Genomic DNA, 19,638 nt, shown 5'->3' with positions numbered 1-19,638 from the left:
GCCAGCCCTAGCGCAAGGGCCTCTCCGGGGTCTTGGGACTGATACCGGCCCTTTATGCCCCCTCTAAGCAGGGGAGATTGGTATTCACACCACTGGGTGTGAATATATTTTCTTGGTGGAGATGGGCTCTGTCAAATTGGGCCTCACCTGCTTCGTGGGCCACTCGAGCAGAGAGGCCGGTGAACAATTGAACAATAACGGGACGCAGACACAACGGCCGGTGTAATTAAGAAGCATCTTTATTACACGCCGTCATGAACATAACTGGCTTTCCCTTTGCTCCCTCCCTAGCCCAACATCACTTCCTTTCATCCAGGCCCAAACGTGGCCTTCCCACATAATGATGTGGAAGGGCTCTTTGCCCATGATCACGACATGACATCTTTTTAACATATCAGATCCGCTCGTGGCTTACCCCATTTCTTCGATCAGTCTCTGAGGCTCCTGAGGTTGCATCAGTAAGTTGTGCTCATTCACGGGTGGTAGTTCATCCGCCTCTCCACTGCTGGCTTCTTCCCCTGACTGCTCGCCGTCCTCCAGATATGACTCAACCGGATCATTCGGGTTGCTGCATGAGGTTTCCTATGTGATGGGCGTTGGGCCTCTGAGTTTCTTGAAGAATGAGAAGTTTAGTGTTATGGACCGTTGTTGGTCTCTACTTGCCGTTATCATTGTACCCTTTTTATTGGTTACAACCAGTCGCTCAGGTGCAAACGTGGAATCCGCCTTTCTTACTTTCGACTGGTGTACTAGTAAATGCTCTGCCAGTTCTATGTCGCACTCTTTCACCCCTCGGGGGGAGTCTCCTCTGTCTTTCATTTTTTCTTTCTCTTCATGGTCCTAAGTCTAGGCCTGTAGTTCGAGGGGCACTGTGTGTGCTTGTTTGTTGCTTTCAGGTAGTCATGCTCTCACCATTCAGCCGAACATGAGGTCGGATGGGCAGACTCCTTAAATTCTGTGTGGAGTGTGTTGATATTCACGCAGAAGTTGATACAAAGCTTGCTCAAATGCCTTGTTGACAATATTGGCTATTTGTAGTGTTCTTTTGACATTGGCCATGAAACTCAACGAGATTCGGGCCATCGTGTAGTTATCTTCCTGTGCTGGAAGCCCATGTAGCTTGCAACGTTCTCGAAGTCAAAGGCGTGTCTTGTCTGACTTTATGATCTTTGGTATCCCGTATGTCGATAGCATGCGATCTAGTGTAGGGATGATGCAGGTAGCTGCTGTTGATTCTATCAGCTGGGCATCTGGAAAGCGTGAGTGCTCGTCAATTAATATGAGTACATAGGTTCCGTTTCGTAGTGGTCAGAAAAAGTCTACGACCAGTTCTTCCCAGGCACCATCTGGGAGCAGGGACATCTGCAGTGGATTGGGATGAGAGGGCGGACCGACCTGAGAGCAGATGGTCCATCTGCCTATTACATCCTCGACTATGGCGTCCAGTTTGGGGAACCATACTTTCTGTCATAGGAGGTGTTTTGTGGATACCATCCCCCCAGTGGCCTTCATGTGCCAGCATGACTGTCTTTTCTCTCAGTGTCTGTGGGATTATCACTTTGCAGCCCTTCATGATGATGCGGTTATCCACGATTGTCAGTTCATCCTTCACTAACTCCATACATCTTATGTCATCCCGTACAGATTCCTGCTTATTTCTGGCCTGATTAGTTAAGTGGGTTGTCTTCCCTGTTTTGATGCAGTGAGCCACGATCGCAAGTGCTGGGTCTCTTTCAGATTCTTTCACAAGAGTGGTCCAATCAACCGGCAGGGTCTGTAGATGGTAAATTACATAATTGATATATGCATCAGCGATGGAGGGGCCTGCTTGGGCCAGCCCTGTGGGATGCCTTGACAAGTAGTCGATTGGGTTATCTTTCTTGCCAGGGTGATGTATGATGTCAAACATATAGTCCTGTAGTCTTAGCCCTCAGTGTGCTATTCTCTGTGGTATTCTTGGTTTTGGGTCTCCGTAGATCGTCAGGAGGGCCTAGTGGTCAGTAATGACGGTGAATGCCTTCCTGTATAGGAAAAGATGGAAGTACTCGCAGGCAGAGGCGTTGCTAGGGGGGGAGCTAAGGAGGCTATAGCCTCTGGTCTTTTGGTTGTAGCCCCGGATAGAATCTCAGGAGCTACAACCAAAAGGCTAGCTAGCCCCCAGTCCAAACAGTTCAGACATTAGCGTAGCCCCAGATCGTTTCCAGACCTAGCAACACCCCTGCTCGCAGGCCCACACTATGACCAGGCTTTCCTTTTCTGCCTGTGAGTATGCTTGTTCTGTAGTGTGAGGCTTCTGCTGACGTATGCCACTTTGAACTGGTTGGCTTGGTCAGCGGGGTCTTGCTGCATAAGTATGGCTCCCAGGCCCACGGGACTGGCATCAACAATTACCTCCATTTTCCTTTCTGCGTTGAAATAGACAATGTGTTCTGCCTTGGAGATGTTATTGCGGATGGTATCAAAGGCTTGCGGGAATCCGCTGACCAGTCAAAGGGTGGTCCTTCCACATAAGTAGGAGGAGGGGGTTGCTGACTGTTGCGTAGTCCTGTAGGTATCTTGAGCAGTACCTTGTGAGTCCTAGGAAACAGTGAAGGTCTGAGGTGGCTCTGCAGTGTTTAGTGCCGCCACCGTGTCTGGGTCGGGTCACATCCCTGTATCTGAAAATATGTGTCTGAAGAACCGCAGCGGACCCTTCCCGAATTCACCTTTGCTTTTGTTGAGATTTAGACACGTTGTTTCGAGTGCAGCGCACACCCGGTGTAGAGCTGCATCATGTTATTCCTTCAATTTGTCGAACACTGGGACTTTGTCAGAATAGTTGAGGCAGTTGGGGATGTGGCAAATTACTTTGTGGATCTCCTATTGAAAAATGTCTGCCGCGGAAGAGAGGCCGAAGCTGAGGCGCTTGTATTGAAAAAGCTCCATGTGGGTAATGAAGGCTGTAATGTAACAGGGTTCAGGTGACATCTCGAGTTGATGATCACCTTTTCTGAGGTCTAATATCGAGAAGCATGTTTGCGCCATGTAGTAAATGGATCATATCGGTTATCCTGGCCGCTTGGTGTCTTTCCCGCTCGATTGCTTCGTTTGCTCTCGTCATGTCCATGCATAGTCGAATGAAGCCGTCTGGTGATTTCTTTGGAAGGGGAACTATGGGTGACACCCATGGGGTGGGACCTGACGCCAGCACGATGACCTGTTGCTTCAGAAGTTTGCTGATCTCTTCTTCGACTTGTCATTGTATATTAATGGGTATAACCCTGTAGTGGTGCACAACAGGCTTGATATCCGGGTTGCTATGCAGCTGAATTTTCCAGTTCTTCAGCTTTCCAAGTCCTTTAAATAGGTTTGAGAGCAGTGCTTCAATGTCTTCGAGCTTCGCAAAGTATTTATGGGCCATTAGTTGCTATAGAATGTTTACAAGGCCCATTTCCACCGCTGTTTTAAAGCTGAGGATGCATCCGCTATTCACTTCAGTTTTGAGGACATGTGGCTGGGCCTGTGCTGTGTGGGCCTTATGGGTGCATATGATGATGATGACCCCTTTGCACAGTAGTGGTGAGGTAAATCTGTATGGATATATGTCGACTGTATGGATACATGTCGACGGTGGATCTCTGGTGAACAATAACAGGACACCGACACAACGGCCGGTGTAATTAAGAAGCGTCTTTATTACATGCCATCATGAACATAACTGGCTTTCCCCTCACCCTCTCCCTAGCACAACGCCACTTCCCCTGGTCCAAGCCCAAGTGCAGGTCATCCCACATAACGATGTTGGAGGACTCTTTTCCCTTGATCACGACATGACAGGCTGTGTGTGTATTGCGTGAGCCCAATCTCCCATAAAAACCACGAAAACAAGATGGCCGGTATAGTAAATAAAAAAGGGACTTAGTCCCTTTTCTATTTATGGAGGCCGTGGGCGGGCTGGAGTTCAGCAGTTAAGTGGGAAGGTTGGGGGAAGGGAGGTGGGATTGCTTGTAGGGGGGAGGTTGAGGGTGGGGGAAGGGGTGGAGTTGCTTGTAGTTGGGAGGTTGAGGTTGTGGGGAGACAACAGAGAGAGGCCCCATCTTGCATCCCCACAATCAACATGGCGGCATCTAAGGAAGGGCCTTGCATGGCTAGAAAACACGGGTGGTACACTGTGTGTTCTCATCTGAGTTTCAAGTCACCTGGGTGAGCTCCCTTTCACGGGTGCAAATAATTATTCTTACAAGAAAGTTGACGTATGTTTTGCTCACCACTTACCCTTTTTCAAGGCTTGTATACCATTCTTTGCCTTCTCTCACACCCTTCAGTCTTCTTCCTCGCCCCTGTCACTCCACTTATGTCCCTTCAATGTCCATACTCTCTCGTTATCTCCTCCTACACCTTTCTCATCACCTCTCTACTGCACACTCCTTCCTTACTTGGGGATATGGTGCCCTGCTCACTCTCCTACCATGCACAAACTGTCTCACTTTCACTCTCCCTCAATTTCCCCCTAAACCTACTCCTTCTGTTCTTAGCTTTCTCTGACATTTTACACCCCTCCTCACTTCCTCATACTACACTACTTGCAACTGGTACTACTCTTTCTCTCTCCCAACTAATACCTCACATGGAACAATAAATGACACCCAAAAGTAATTAAGGCTCATGGAGATTTGTCTTAAGCTTAAGTGAAAAACACATTGGTTTATTTATGATATGCACCTCTCACCAGCTACCATTACAAGGGTGCCCTTGAGGGATACCAGTGCTTAACTGCTGAATTGAGGGAGCGCATCCCACAAATTGCATGAGGTTTCACACATCAACCAGGAACTCTCTTGTGAACTGACCCCAAAGTTGGAATTTTAAATGTCTTTAAATCAACAGCAGGTCAGGCTGAAAGCTCATTTCCTACAAGTCATGGAACTGTATATACGAAATGCGAAATTTCCTTACTGGGTCAGAAATATGATTAAACCAGCAATAGAGCACAACCGGTGCAACAAAGACAGACATTTGTTTTAAAATTATAAAAGTCCTGCCATAGGATGTTGACTATTATTCTGAATGGCACACCTATGTAGTTTCTCCCTACTGTATATACATCAAGGCATGCCAAAAGGGAATATCGCTGTATTCAAAGTGTTTGCTAATGTAACATTTTATTTATTTCTCCGACCACTGTCAGGTCTTTGTAGCAAGCGTATAAGAATATTGTGAACTTTACATAATATCTTACAATGCAAGAAATGGAAAAGTAATGGTTTTGTATTGACAAGGATACCACTTGGGCTCTTCTCATCCCTATCTAGGGCAGATTTCTGTTGGGTAGAGTTTCACCCAAGTGCAAATTAGCGTCCCACCCTTGGGAGCAAGTTTCAAAATAATGCTTAAATAATTAGGTTACAATACCAACAAAATTGGATTTATGGTGTTCAGAGATTACCATCTAAATTGGGTAGATGGCCGAATGACACCTTTGGATTATCGATCGCCATAAAGTCAGACAGTTGGGCATGCCTAATAAGGAAGAACAAAGGAGACCTGTCATTTTACTCAAACCAATCATTGACTGAAGCAATTGCCTAGACTTGTTTATGTGGGTCAGTGTGCTGAAGCAAAAGATGCTGTTTCCAGTTCAAATGCATCTATTATTTGCACTTCTGTTTGACATAAATAAATACATTTTGCTTATAACTTTGAAATCCTATAATTAATTAATATGGGGTTGGGTGCATTTATACCTTGAGATTCTCTTCTATCTAACCAATGTACTCTCTAACTGTGTATGCTTATTATTAATTGAGACATGTATAATATTTATAACTTGACAAATAAATATGGTACACATAAATGCTGCTTATGGAGACATGAGTCTGACTTACTGGGTTATTTCCAATCTGAGAGGGTCTATGCTGATCCCAAAACTGAAATGCTTATTTCAAAGCGAGTATGAGAATTCCCCCAGAAAAATGACGTATGCTCTCTAGAATTATTTTGTGTTTTCACAAATATAGTATTGAGCCATGAGTTCTACACATCCATACCATGTCATCTTCAAGATTTGACTGATAATGTATAATCTGTGTAGGCCATAGATATAAGCTGAATTCAGGAATGAAAGCAAGCTTAATTGTGTCATTTCTATTCTCATAGAAAATTATCTGAATGTAAATATTATGTAACCCCTCACTCTTGATTTTAAATAGAAGAGAAAAATACTCGTACACCATTGAGACTCAATCTGTAAAATACAAGGGGAGGGACCAAAATCCTGTGCCTTGTGAATCGATAAAACTATATCCATAACCCACAACCTACCGAATTCTGATGCAAATTGGTTGTCAACATACTTTGAAATTGCACACACATAATGGCAACTCACAGTGCCATGTTTACCTGGGAAATGTAATGCATGCAACAGTCCTCTAATTCCAGCATTTGTTGGTCTTATTGGGGAAAGCAAAGTTCTTTCAATAATTTGTTGTGTCAAGAGTTTTGATACAGCCTATTGCTGCTATTCAGAATGAAACATAGAAATGTCATCATGAAAATGGATGCATGTGTGTGAGAAATAGCAAGATGTATGCAGGCAAATTATTTCTATTTTTTGTAGACAAGCTGCCTGGGATTGTGTAATATTGTGGTGACTTCCCCTACAGCATGCTTGGTGACCAGATTTACATTGATTTTAATAAAACACAATATTGATTCCTAGATTAGCCTGTTTCTTTTTCGCTGTATTATGGGGTGGGATTGTATATAAGGGGGCAGTATATTGGGGTACCCTGTTAATGAAACAAACCAATTCATTGCAGTTGTGTTATATCTATGACGTTCCTGAACCTGCTCCAAATCTGCCACCAACTCTTGAGCACTCCATTTCACTGTCTGTCCTCTGCCTGCAGGCCACCGGGTCAACATCCACACCTCCTGACCACACCCATGCAAACCACACTCTGCCTTCCACTCACTCACCTTAAATACTGTTTTCTTCCTGATTCTAACACCCTTCTTCCCCTTCCATTGGTTCTAGCTCTTACTTGTCTCGGTGGGAAAATCTGTGCCTGACCTTTTTGCACAGGGCTGAGTTACACAGGTACAAGGCTTTTAAAAACTTCGCCAGCCCCCATTCCCTGTTTGCAGGGAAACAGCCAGGTGCTCAGTCTGCTCATTTTCCCTTTGGCCTCCTTCAGGTGCTTCTAAGTTTGTTTGCCAATTCGATTTGAAGAGGTTTTCTGTGTCTCTCCTGTTCCCCTGCAGTCTCTCCTCAATCCCAGATTTTCTTCTCCCCCATTTGCTTGGTGCCCATCTGAGGATGGGAGGTCGGGTGTTGGGTCTCGTCTCTGTTTGGTAAAAATAATTTCATTCCATTCCTGTTTATGATTCCATTCCCATGGCTACGGTCTGGGTTTTCTTAGTTGCTCTCAGGTGCATTCTGGGAGTTTTGGTTCTAAAAGAGAGAGCACTGTCCAGAAACAGTACTGGGAAAGAGGGTGGTCCCGACATTAACACTCATGGAACTTGAGGGTGGTGTGAGAAACCTGAGACATTTCTCCCAGGCTATTCTCGGGATCCTTGTTCAGGTGGCTTGGGGAGGGCCTTCGTTCTTGAATCACAACCCTGTGGGCAGACGAGCGAGGGAGGATCACCTGGGCAGGGGGTCCTTGGTGACTATGGGAGACACGCCCTAGAGTGAGACATGGTATTCCTCCCGTTGCAATACACCTCCAGCCGACATCCCCTCAGTTGTCTTGGGATATTGTCATCAGAGTCCCATCATACCTTAGTACCTTTCTATAAGAAAAAGGAGAAAACGACCAGGGAAATTAAAACCCAATAGAAAATCCATTTACCCATCAGAATACATTTACCCCCTTCATCCTGACAAAAACCAGGATCTCCAGGAAAACATAAAACTCCCACAATACCTACTTTCATTCTAGAAGTGCAACTAGTGGGACAAAGAAGAGGCAGATGGGAGTCATGAGGATTACCAATAGAAATCAATGGGCAATGGATTCCTATGAGCAGTCTCCATGTTGTCCCGATAATGAGGTCAGGCAGAGTCAGGCAGGGAGGGACATCTACTCACACCTGACTCCAATTAACTCTTTCAAAGAGTATAAAAGGTCATCCACCCAGGCATACTCTGAGCGAGCTGGGGATGCTGAAGGAACTGTGAAGACAGAAGGAGAAGTCATTAACTAGGAGAACCTTTGGAAGCCAGAAGGGGTGGGGGTGGTGATTGTCAAGACACTGAGGCCTGTGAGTACAAAAGGGGCTACAGTGTGGCAGGAGAGTTGAGCCCCAGGGAACCAAAACTCCAGCGACACTTTCCTTGATAGTGTTTTAATCAGTGCTGGCTCCGTGGGTGAGTTCCAGAAACCCAGTAGTTGAAGGGGAGGTGCGGGGACCCTTACCTCAAGTGAATCCCCATTGAGGACCCGCTAACACCTCATTACTGTGGGTAAAAGATGGAAATCCTGTGACCCGAGGGAAGTTAGGGCAGGATAACCTGTTGTATCAAGAACTTTGGGTAAATCCCAAAAGGGCCTCTACCTGGTGAAGTGGAAGCAAAACCTTGAATGTGCATTCTGGGACTTGTAGTCCAAAAGAGCAAAGCTGTGAGACAGTGGTCCGGCGCCGCATGTGTGCTGGATCAAACGTCTCCATAAGGTATCCAGCTTAGAAGTGGCAGAATTGAAAGTTAAAGAGTTGAGAATTGTAAATCGTAGTGGTCCTGTGACGGGTCAATCAAAACCCTGCGCACAGTCGAAAGTCGAAAGGGATCTGAGCCCGGAAGAAGGGGATCCATGGTCCGAGCTCGGATGAGGGAGACCAAATTGTGAACATTGTGTGAAAAGGCATCTGAGCCTGGACAAGAGGGATCCATGGTCCAAGCCCAGATGAGGGAGACCAAGTTGTGAATTGTGAACATTGTAGAAAAGGGATATGAGCCCGGATGAGGGGGACCTGTGGTTTGAGCCCGAAGGAGAGAGACCAATCATGAACTTATGATCGTGTGAATCTTGACAAAGGAAAGAAACTTTTGTGTTTTGTTTGCTACATCAGATCCTCTGCAGTTATAGGCCCTCATTACGACCCTGGCGTTGGACCATGGTGCTATTAGCACCCATCACAAGGTTGGCGGGGGCAGTAATTCCCCATTCACCATTTGCCCTTCCCCATTCCCATTTTGCCCCATAGGGCATAATGGGAATGGAAAAGGCGATAATTACGGCACCGCTAATAGCGGTTGCCGTAATTATCGCCAAGGTCCCTTTGCGGCACCCACTTTAACGGCTGGTCTACACCAGCCGTTAAGTACGGGTGCCGCAAAGGGACCTTGTAATCAGGCGGTAATGGTTTAACGGCGGCGCCGCCTTTTACGGCGCCGTTAAACCATTACCGCCTGGGTCATAATGAGGACCATAGACTTTGAATGCCAAAGAGACTTTAGCACAGAATGTCCTGATACTGAGATATTGAACTGTACGAGCAACACAAGGAACTACAAGTACCAGCAGTCACTGGGAAAGAAGGTAATACTGTGTGTTTTGACAAGTAAAGTGAACGTCTGTGTCAAGGCGGAGAAAGCCTGTGTTTCGACAAGAGAAGTTTCTTTTGAGAATTCTTTTTGTTTCTTAAAGACTTTACCAGAGGGTTGTAAGACCAGCTGAACCATTGAACTGTGTGCTGATGCCAAGGAAGCCAGAGTGTTCATAAGGCTCGAGCGTGCTGCCTTGTCCCTTGGTGAAAGCATGGGGAAGGGAGGCCAACAACTCAACTGTCCTGACATATTGTTTCTTGAACATTTTTCCTGTTTTGCATACACTACTGTCTCACACCATTTTATATTTAGAAGTAAGGATTGGCAATAGGTTTATTAGCATAGTGCCTTTTATTTTGACAGACTCGACTAGGACTGCATTATTATTATTTGATGGTTGTAGCTTGCTCCCATCCTTAGATTTAGGTTTAGATAGGTGTTTAACCAACCCTTTAAAATTCAAAAAACGCCCTGGAAATGTGTCTCATTTGTGTATGTCTTCATTGATGATAGCAAGCCTTTCCTTACACTTGTCAAGGACTGGCCCCCTTCCCCTGACTCACCCATCCTGCCTCTGGGACAGTGCTAACCGTGGCTTATGTTTAGGTTGCCCTCCTGTCCAATGTAAGGAAGCGTCCCATGTCCCCCTTGACAGGGCCAAACCCCCGACTCAGTCACATCAACCAGTCTATCATGAAAAATAATGATTTGGCATTTAAGATTGTGATTCACTTTTTCATTAGTGCACAGGCCGATTTTATGCTCCAGTCTTACCTGCTCAATTATGTAAGATCATCAAACTCTCCCCTTGTGATGTGCCAAGAATGGAATCCATCTCAAACTTGCAAGTCGTGAGAAAGCTGCTGGAAAGTATAGAATAGTCTCAACTGCAATAGAATCACTTATTGCTAGAGAGTAAGGGCGGCTTGTTGATGCACCTTAAATTGTTGATGTGATGAAATGCCTACCGCTCCGCAGAAGTACAGGGATGAGTAGTACCTAAACCGCCTCCTCAGGCCCACACTCCTCCTAATTCAGCAGTTAGCCCAATCATAAAGGTGAACGGGCACAGCCAGACAGGAATACCTTCTTCGCCTCTTTTGGTAATGTGGGACAAGGGCAGACTATTTCTTTAGGAAGGGTGTGAGCTGACACAGTTGCAACACAAACAACAAAGGTATGGTGGTGCCAAAATAAAAGAATGTCCAACCAAATTTCTATAAAAATACTGAGTTTTATTTTAGAAAATCAGTGCAACCAGCCTATTAAAAACACTAAAGACCAACCCTTGTAAGAGAAGCACAGAGAATGCAGATGTTGATGAGAAAGGGCATTTTGGGTTGATCAGCAGGGGTGTTCAGGCAAAAGAGATCAGCAGCAATGCCAGGGTTCAAGGATATGTTCTCAATAAAGGCAAAGAAGGGGTGCTTAAAAGTAACTTTTTTCCCCTAAAGGTAGACCTGTTGGACAGAGCCTTTTCAAAATACCTTTAGTTCTTGTCTGGGGTGCTTGACAGTGTCGAGCCAGGCTTCTTGACGCTTTCACTACAATCGAGCTGATGTTGAGAAGTTAGTTATGTAGTCCTAGTGACAAGTCGGCATCCAGTCAGTTTGATGTCCGGGCTCACATAGGGACGAGTTGGCATTCAAGACGTGTCAATCAATGGCTTCCAATGGTTCAAGGCACTGATTGAATCGGCGGCAATCCGATGCTCCTGCTGGTTCAAGTCGGTGTTTAAGACTGGCGAGTCAATGGCTTCCTGCAGGTTAAGTCAGCATTCAAATAATTTCTTCCATGGGAGCAAGACAAAGCGGTTCGCTTCAATGGATCGAACCCGAGTCTGGATGGCTCGACGTTCAGTTGTTTGTAGATGTGTAGAGTGCCTTTGTCCACAGAAGTATTTATTTATACAACAGTTAGGACAAATACATTTCGAACGTGTAATATTTGAAGTTCTTTCAGAAGTTTCTGACAAGTTTCTAAGAGTCACAGAGAACTTACTGATTAGTCTTTATGAACTTGTGTATTGCAACCACATTATATGAATGCTGCATGTATCCACATGCGAGGCCGTTCCATAGTTTGGGACTTGTCAGTCAGGACACAGTTAATTCAAGCAGTCAGCCCTCAGTGCAATTAGGGCCTTTTTGGCTAGAGGACTGCAGAAAATACCTACCTTAACTACACTCTTAAATTTGAATGAACATGGTGCCCACTCAAATCTGCAGCAGTGTCACTCGCATTGTTCTCTGGGGGTGTCTAGGGATCAGAGCTTGCCTCTGATGTCGGTGCTTTTTGTCTTTACTTCTATTGCAAAGAACTTTGGAATGGGCTGTTTTCCTAACAGAGGTCCAGTAAATCCTGTATCTTAAGTCAAACGATGAATCAACTAAGGAGAGGGTTTATCTCTTTTTTAAAGGCTAAATGTTGCAGGCGATTGGCCCAAACAAGCCTGTTGTAAGGTGTCGAATCCAGGCTGCCTCCCGACATCATAGCCAGAGGGCTTTATATGGAGGAAGTGGGGAGAGACAGGAATCAGTAGAGAGCCCTAGCAGAAATCGAGATGACGAAGCGCCTCTCATCCTACTCCTCTCCTCTGGCTACTCCAGCTGCGCTCCTTCCCATGCCTGCTGACTTCAAAGGGACTCCAGTCATCAGCACCCTGGTGTGAGAGTGTCTTGGTTTAGGTCAGTGCTGTCTTTGAAGCACTGATCCCAGGGGATCTCCTGGTGAGGGTGCTTGTGCTCTGGGAGGAAGGTGTTGCCCTTCACTCAGGAGTATCCAAAGGCAGCTTATTGGCTATTGTCCCACATTTCTGTTAGGATGACACCCGTGCCAGGCAGTTACAACCACTGCTTGTCGTCCATATACATAATTGTATTAATACAAATCCAAAAAGCAAGGGTTTTTGTACCTTTGCAGATGGCATTCCATCACAGTTGATGTATCGCTCGCTGATACTAGAGCATTTACAAAATGAGCTGCAAAGCAAGTTTTTGCTCATTTTTTTTTTTATTTCAGTGCATTATCTCTGAACTTAGCTCCATATGACCCCTCTTCGAAGTGTTTTTACGACCATCAGCCAAGGATATCACTTTGATTTTCCTGACACGGTTTATAATAGCCAGCTGGGATAGAGAGAAAGGGGAGGACATGGAACCCATGATTGCCATGTGGTGATCATATCCCCTTTCTTATACTCACTACTGTTTAGTAACCTGCCTTGATGGGCTTGACCCCCTTGACTGCGCCAGAGCTTTGATCGCATTGGTATTAAATTCAAACATAACCTCTAATCTCATGTCCACAAGCTGTAATTATTATTTCCATTCCCCAATGAATTGGCTATGATTGGCCACTTATCGTTGCATGTCCCTTTTAGCAGTTGTTTCACTCTGCAGTAGATCCTGTCTAAGCGGCCATCTACACCGGGCTGCCAGCATAGTGCTCGATGGACTTCAACAAACCTAGAACAGGGCAGCAATCTTAGTCTTCAACCTGAATAAGAGATCAGCATTACTCCCAAGTTACCAAAGTTCCACTGGCTTTGAGTGGCAATGCCTATACATTTCAAGGGGGCCCTAATCTATGTACCTGGTCTGACATTTGGGCTATTCGTTTAGGCACTGCGCTCTGGAGTAATTGATAGCGTGCAACTGGTGCTAAATAGATCACTTTTACCATAGGATGGCAGCTTGAACATGTGGTCACCATGTAACATCCCCTAAATTGGCTTTGCTCAGTCTAAAGCAACAGACATTAATTTGGTTTGCTCAGGTGCCATGATTATATTGATTGTTTAACTAGCCCGCACATCGTCATCCCTCAAAACTGATGGGCTTGCTCTGTATACTTGTACAAAGCACCCATTTGTGTGTCCACTGAACTTTGATTGTAAAGAGAAACATTAATTTAGAAAACATCACAGAGAGCAGCTATTGGAGAAACATGAAATGGGATGTACGTCATTGTTTGTCCTCAGCGAAATCCTTTTTTGGTTACTGTTTTCTGTGCTCATTTCTCTATGTAATCGTATTAGTTACGAATGGATGGCAAATCAGTTGTTACCCGAACTGTTGGCTATAGGTAGGGAGTGCAATGTGCACTCAGCAAGTCGTTGGCTCATCCCAGGTGTGTCTGGTTGTGAATTATGGGACTACAGACTTCCTCCACTCTCTGCTGTGAAAATTATGTTGCCTATGTCCCTACTCTCGCCATCTCTCTTGGCAATAAGTACAATTCTCTAAAGATGTTAAACTTCGTAATGTATCCACTTTTATTTGTGTGCCTGTTATAGCAATCACCTCCACTTGGCGGGGCGTACAGGGCCGGTAATGGCCTGCCAGCCCTAGCGCAAGGGCCTCTCCGGGGTCTTGGGACTGATACCGGCCCTTTATGCCCCCTCTAAGCAGGGGAGATTGGTATTCACACCACTGGGTGTGAATATATTTTCTTGGTGGAGATGGGCTCTGTCAAATTGGGCCTCACCTGCTTCGTGGGCCACTCGAGCAGAGAGGCCGGTGAACAATTGAACAATAACGGGACGCAGACACAACGGCCGGTGTAATTAAGAAGCATCTTTATTACACGCCGTCATGAACATAACTGGCTTTCCCTTTGCTCCCTCCCTAGCCCAACATCACTTCCTTTCATCCAGGCCCAAACGTGGCCTTCCCACATAATGATGTGGAAGGGCTCTTTGCCCATGATCACGACATGACATCTTTTTAACATATCAGATCCGCTCGTGGCTTACCCCATTTCTTCGATCAGTCTCTGAGGCTCCTGAGGTTGCATCAGTAAGTTGTGCTCATTCACGGGTGGTAGTTCATCCGCCTCTCCACTGCTGGCTTCTTCCCCTGACTGCTCGCCGTCCTCCAGATATGACTCAACCGGATCATTCGGGTTGCTGCATGAGGTTTCCTATGTGATGGGCGTTGGGCCTCTGAGTTTCTTGAAGAATGAGAAGTTTAGTGTTATGGACCGTTGTTGGTCTCTACTTGCCGTTATCATTGTACCCTTTTTATTGGTTACAACCAGTCGCTCAGGTGCAAACGTGGAATCCGCCTTTCTTACTTTCGACTGGTGTACTAGTAAATGCTCTGCCAGTTCTATGTCGCACTCTTTCACCCCTCGGGGGGAGTCTCCTCTGTCTTTCATTTTTTCTTTCTCTTCATGGTCCTAAGTCTAGGCCTGTAGTTCGAGGGGCACTGTGTGTGCTTGTTTGTTGCTTTCAGGTAGTCATGCTCTCACCATTCAGCCGAACATGAGGTCGGATGGGCAGACTCCTTAAATTCTGTGTGGAGTGTGTTGATATTCACGCAGAAGTTGATACAAAGCTTGCTCAAATGCCTTGTTGACAATATTGGCTATTTGTAGTGTTCTTTTGACATTGGCCATGAAACTCAACGAGATTCGGGCCATCGTGTAGTTATCTTCCTGTGCTGGAAGCCCATGTAGCTTGCAACGTTCTCGAAGTCAAAGGCGTGTCTTGTCTGACTTTATGATCTTTGGTATCCCGTATGTCGATAGCATGCGATCTAGTGTAGGGATGATGCAGGTAGCTGCTGTTGATTCTATCAGCTGGGCATCTGGAAAGCGTGAGTGCTCGTCAATTAATATGAGTACATAGGTTCCGTTTCGTAGTGGTCAGAAAAAGTCTACGACCAGTTCTTCCCAGGCACCATCTGGGAGCAGGGACATCTGCAGTGGATTGGGATGAGAGGGCGGACCGACCTGAGAGCAGATGGTCCATCTGCCTATTACATCCTCGACTATGGCGTCCAGTTTGGGGAACCATACTTTCTGTCATAGGAGGTGTTTTGTGGATACCATCCCCCCAGTGGCCTTCATGTGCCAGCATGACTGTCTTTTCTCTCAGTGTCTGTGGGATTATCACTTTGCAGCCCTTCATGATGATGCGGTTATCCACGATTGTCAGTTCATCCTTCACTAACTCCATACATCTTATGTCATCCCGTACAGATTCCTGCTTGTTTCTGGCCTGATTAGTTAAGTGGGTTGTCTTCCCTGTTTTGATGCAGTGAGCCACGATCGCAAGTGCTGGGTCTCTTTCAGATTCTTTCACAAGAGTGGTCCAATCAACCGGCAGGGTCTGTAGATGGTAAATTACATAATTGATATATGCATCAGCGATGGAGGGGCCTGCTTGGGCCAGCCCTGTGGGATGCCTTGACAAGTAGTCGATTGGGTTATCTTTCTTGCCAGGGTGATGTATGATGTCAAACATATAGTCCTGTAGTCTTAGCCCTCAGTGTGCTATTCTCTGTGGTATTCTTGGTTTTGGGTCTCCGTAGATCGTCAGGAGGGCCTAGTGGTCAGTAATGACGGTGAATGCCTTCCTGTATAGGAAAAGATGGAAGTACTCGCAGGCAGAGGCGTTGCTAGGGGGGGAGCTAAGGAGGCTATAGCCTCTGGTCTTTTGGTTGTAGCCCCGGATAGAATCTCAGGAGCTACAACCAAAAGGCTAGCTAGCCCCCAGTCCAAACAGTTCAGACATTAGCGTAGCCCCAGATCGTTTCCAGACCTAGCAACACCCCTGCTCGCAGGCCCACACTATGACCAGGCTTTCCTTTTCTGCCTGTGAGTATGCTTGTTCTGTAGTGTGAGGCTTCTGCTGACGTATGCCACTTTGAACTGGTTGGCTTGGTCAGCGGGGTCTTGCTGCATAAGTATGGCTCCCAGGCCCACGGGACTGGCATCAACAATTACCTCCATTTTCCTTTCTGCGTTGAAATAGACAATGTGTTCTGCCTTGGAGATGTTATTGCGGATGGTATCAAAGGCTTGCGGGAATCCGCTGACCAGTCAAAGGGTGGTCCTTCCACATAAGTAGGAGGAGGGGGTTGCTGACTGTTGCGTAGTCCTGTAGGTATCTTGAGCAGTACCTTGTGAGTCCTAGGAAACAGTGAAGGTCTGAGGTGGCTCTGCAGTGTTTAGTGCCGCCACCGTGTCTGGGTCGGGTCACATCCCTGTATCTGAAAATATGTGTCTGAAGAACCGCAGCGGACCCTTCCCGAATTCACCTTTGCTTTTGTTGAGATTTAGACACGTTGTTTCGAGTGCAGCGCACACCCGGTGTAGAGCTGCATCATGTTATTCCTTCAATTTGTCGAACACTGGGACTTTGTCAGAATAGTTGAGGCAGTTGGGGATGTGGCAAATTACTTTGTGGATCTCCTATTGAAAAATGTCTGCCGCGGAAGAGAGGCCGAAGCTGAGGCGCTTGTATTGAAAAAGCTCCATGTGGGTAATGAAGGCTGTAATGTAACAGGGTTCAGGTGACATCTCGAGTTGATGATCACCTTTTCTGAGGTCTAATATCGAGAAGCATGTTTGCGCCATGTAGTAAATGGATCATATCGGTTATCCTGGCCGCTTGGTGTCTTTCCCGCTCGATTGCTTCGTTTGCTCTCGTCATGTCCATGCATAGTCGAATGAAGCCGTCTGGTGATTTCTTTGGAAGGGGAACTATGGGTGACACCCATGGGGTGGGACCTGACGCCAGCACGATGACCTGTTGCTTCAGAAGTTTGCTGATCTCTTCTTCGACTTGTCATTGTATATTAATGGGTATAACCCTGTAGTGGTGCACAACAGGCTTGATATCCGGGTTGCTATGCAGCTGAATTTTCCAGTTCTTCAGCTTTCCAAGTCCTTTAAATAGGTTTGAGAGCAGTGCTTCAATGTCTTCGAGCTTCGCAAAGTATTTATGGGCCATTAGTTGCTATAGAATGTTTACAAGGCCCATTTCCACCGCTGTTTTAAAGCTGAGGATGCATCCGCTATTCACTTCAGTTTTGAGGACATGTGGCTGGGCCTGTGCTGTGTGGGCCTTATGGGTGCATATGATGATGATGACCCCTTTGCACAGTAGTGGTGAGGTAAATCTGTATGGATATATGTCGACTGTATGGATACATGTCGACGGTGGATCTCTGGTGAACAATAACAGGACACCGACACAACGGCCGGTGTAATTAAGAAGCGTCTTTATTACATGCCATCATGAACATAACTGGCTTTCCCCTCACCCTCTCCCTAGCACAACGCCACTTCCCCTGGTCCAAGCCCAAGTGCAGGTCATCCCACATAACGATGTTGGAGGACTCTTTTCCCTTGATCACGACATGACAGGCTGTGTGTGTATTGCGTGAGCCCAATCTCCCATAAAAACCACGAAAACAAGATGGCCGGTATAGTAAATAAAAAAGGGACTTAGTCCCTTTTCTATTTATGGAGGCCGTGGGCGGGCTGGAGTTCAGCAGTTAAGTGGGAAGGTTGGGGGAAGGGAGGTGGGATTGCTTGTAGGGGGGAGGTTGAGGGTGGGGGAAGGGGTGGAGTTGCTTGTAGTTGGGAGGTTGAGGTTGTGGGGAGACAACAGAGAGAGGCCCCATCTTGCATCCCCACAATCAACATGGCGGCATCTAAGGAAGGGCCTTGCATGGCTAGAAAACACGGGTGGTACACTGTGTGTTCTCATCTGAGTTTCAAGTCACCTGGGTGAGCTCCCTTTCACGGGTGCAAATAATTATTCTTACAAGAAAGTTGACGTATGTTTTGCTCACCACTTACCCTTTTTCAAGGCTTGTATACCTATATTGAAAACAAATCCATTTGGTAACTTTAGTGAAGTTATTAAACTCCTCCTTTGAGTACCATTCAATTTCATCATCTTGTTAGGTAAAATGGGATAAGATTAAGCTGGAATTTTTTTTGCCAAAGTTAGTTGAATCATCTAATCAATTTTGCTGGATGTGGCATATATTTAAAAGGCTGCAAGTGTGATAATCCTTTATCTTTGCAGAGAAGGAAATAAAGCCCAGGGGTGGAAGTGAGCAGCAAATAAAAGGGAAAGGATGTTCCTCTTAGCCATGGGACACTGATAACCATTCCTGGGAGGCAGGGGATGTGCACGTTAGTTGTTTGCTGCCCCCTAACTGGGGATTAGAACCTGGGCCCTGCTCATCTGCTCTGTCACATCCCCAGCCCCCTCATAGCCTTGCTCACGCAGTGATCAGCATTTGTCTTACCCATTTGAACAAATGATTATCGTGAAATTGATGCCGGCACAGCTGTGTGTGTAGGTAATGGGATGGTGAGAGGGGTCACTTCTTTGGCATGTCCCTTAAGAGATGTGAATGATGGGTGATTAGGAAGGGGACAGTGTATGAAGCTGTATGCTATGTTGGACAATGATTGAAAGTAATGGTGGTCTTTTAAGATGCATTTTCTTTCACTGTATTTTTTTTCATTTTTTGTAGTACATTTGTAATTTACAGTGCTATGGGGTGGAGTGGAGGAAAGGCATTACGCAGGTACGGAATTGTGTATCAGGTTGGTGGGGAGCGGGGCAGGCCATCAGGGAACATACTTCCACTACTTTGTACACTTCAGCCTCTGATAGTGGCAGGGGAATTTTATGTGAAAAGGAGTCATCTTTGTGGTATGTTAATGACCTGAGAGCTTATCTGGCCAGTCTATGAAGCATTGCCATTGTAGATCGCTGCTCATTGTCTATCAGTGGCGCACATTGACTCAGATATCTGTTCATCAGACTGAGATGTTTAAGAACATGAAGGCTCATTTTAAGATTCATCCCCTTATGTTTCGTAATGCCAAGCTTATCAGCGTTTTACCTTGATTGTCCCACCTTGGCGACAGCGCCTTCTTCATGCGTATGCAGTCTTCTCAGCAAATGGCTGTTGCTTCATTATAATCTGTCGCCTTCTGTGTACAGCAGTTATTGAGCTACTTGGGAAGCTGGCCGCATTCTGCTTCTCCAGCAGTAGGAGGAAAGTGATCCAGTCCGCTCTTTCATTGTGCTCAGTTACTAGGTTATCACGTGGCATTCAGGCGAGCTGTGGGCATCCATCTTGAACAAGCATAATTACTTTGTACTAATCAATTTCTGAGTGATGTCTGCCTCCAGGAAGCTCTCGTTGTGCAATAGGAGGTCTCAGCATTCCAGTTATTGATTTTAATCTGCAGTAACAACACTAACTTGTAATTCTGTTTGTATCGCCAATCGATTTCATTTACTCTAATGGACTGCTCGCCCCCAGAGCAAAACTGGGTATGGTGAG

General features: G+C 46.0%; 1 protein-coding gene across 5 annotated transcripts in view; it reads left to right on the top strand.

The window, feature by feature from the left end:
- Positions 1–19,638, top strand: part of HPCAL1 (hippocalcin like 1) — a 1,330,750-nt gene that overhangs the window by 915,853 nt on the left and 395,259 nt on the right. The gene's annotated exons all lie outside the window — the stretch shown is intronic.

This window comes from Ambystoma mexicanum, chromosome 4p, assembly GCF_040938575.1.
Source record: "Ambystoma mexicanum isolate Mex_15411 chromosome 4p, UKY_AmexF1_1, whole genome shotgun sequence".
NCBI classification, from domain to species: Eukaryota; Metazoa; Chordata; class Amphibia; order Caudata; family Ambystomatidae; genus Ambystoma; species Ambystoma mexicanum.
The sequence above is the reverse complement of the archived record's forward strand: the minus strand, read 5'-3'. Positions and strand labels throughout refer to the sequence as shown.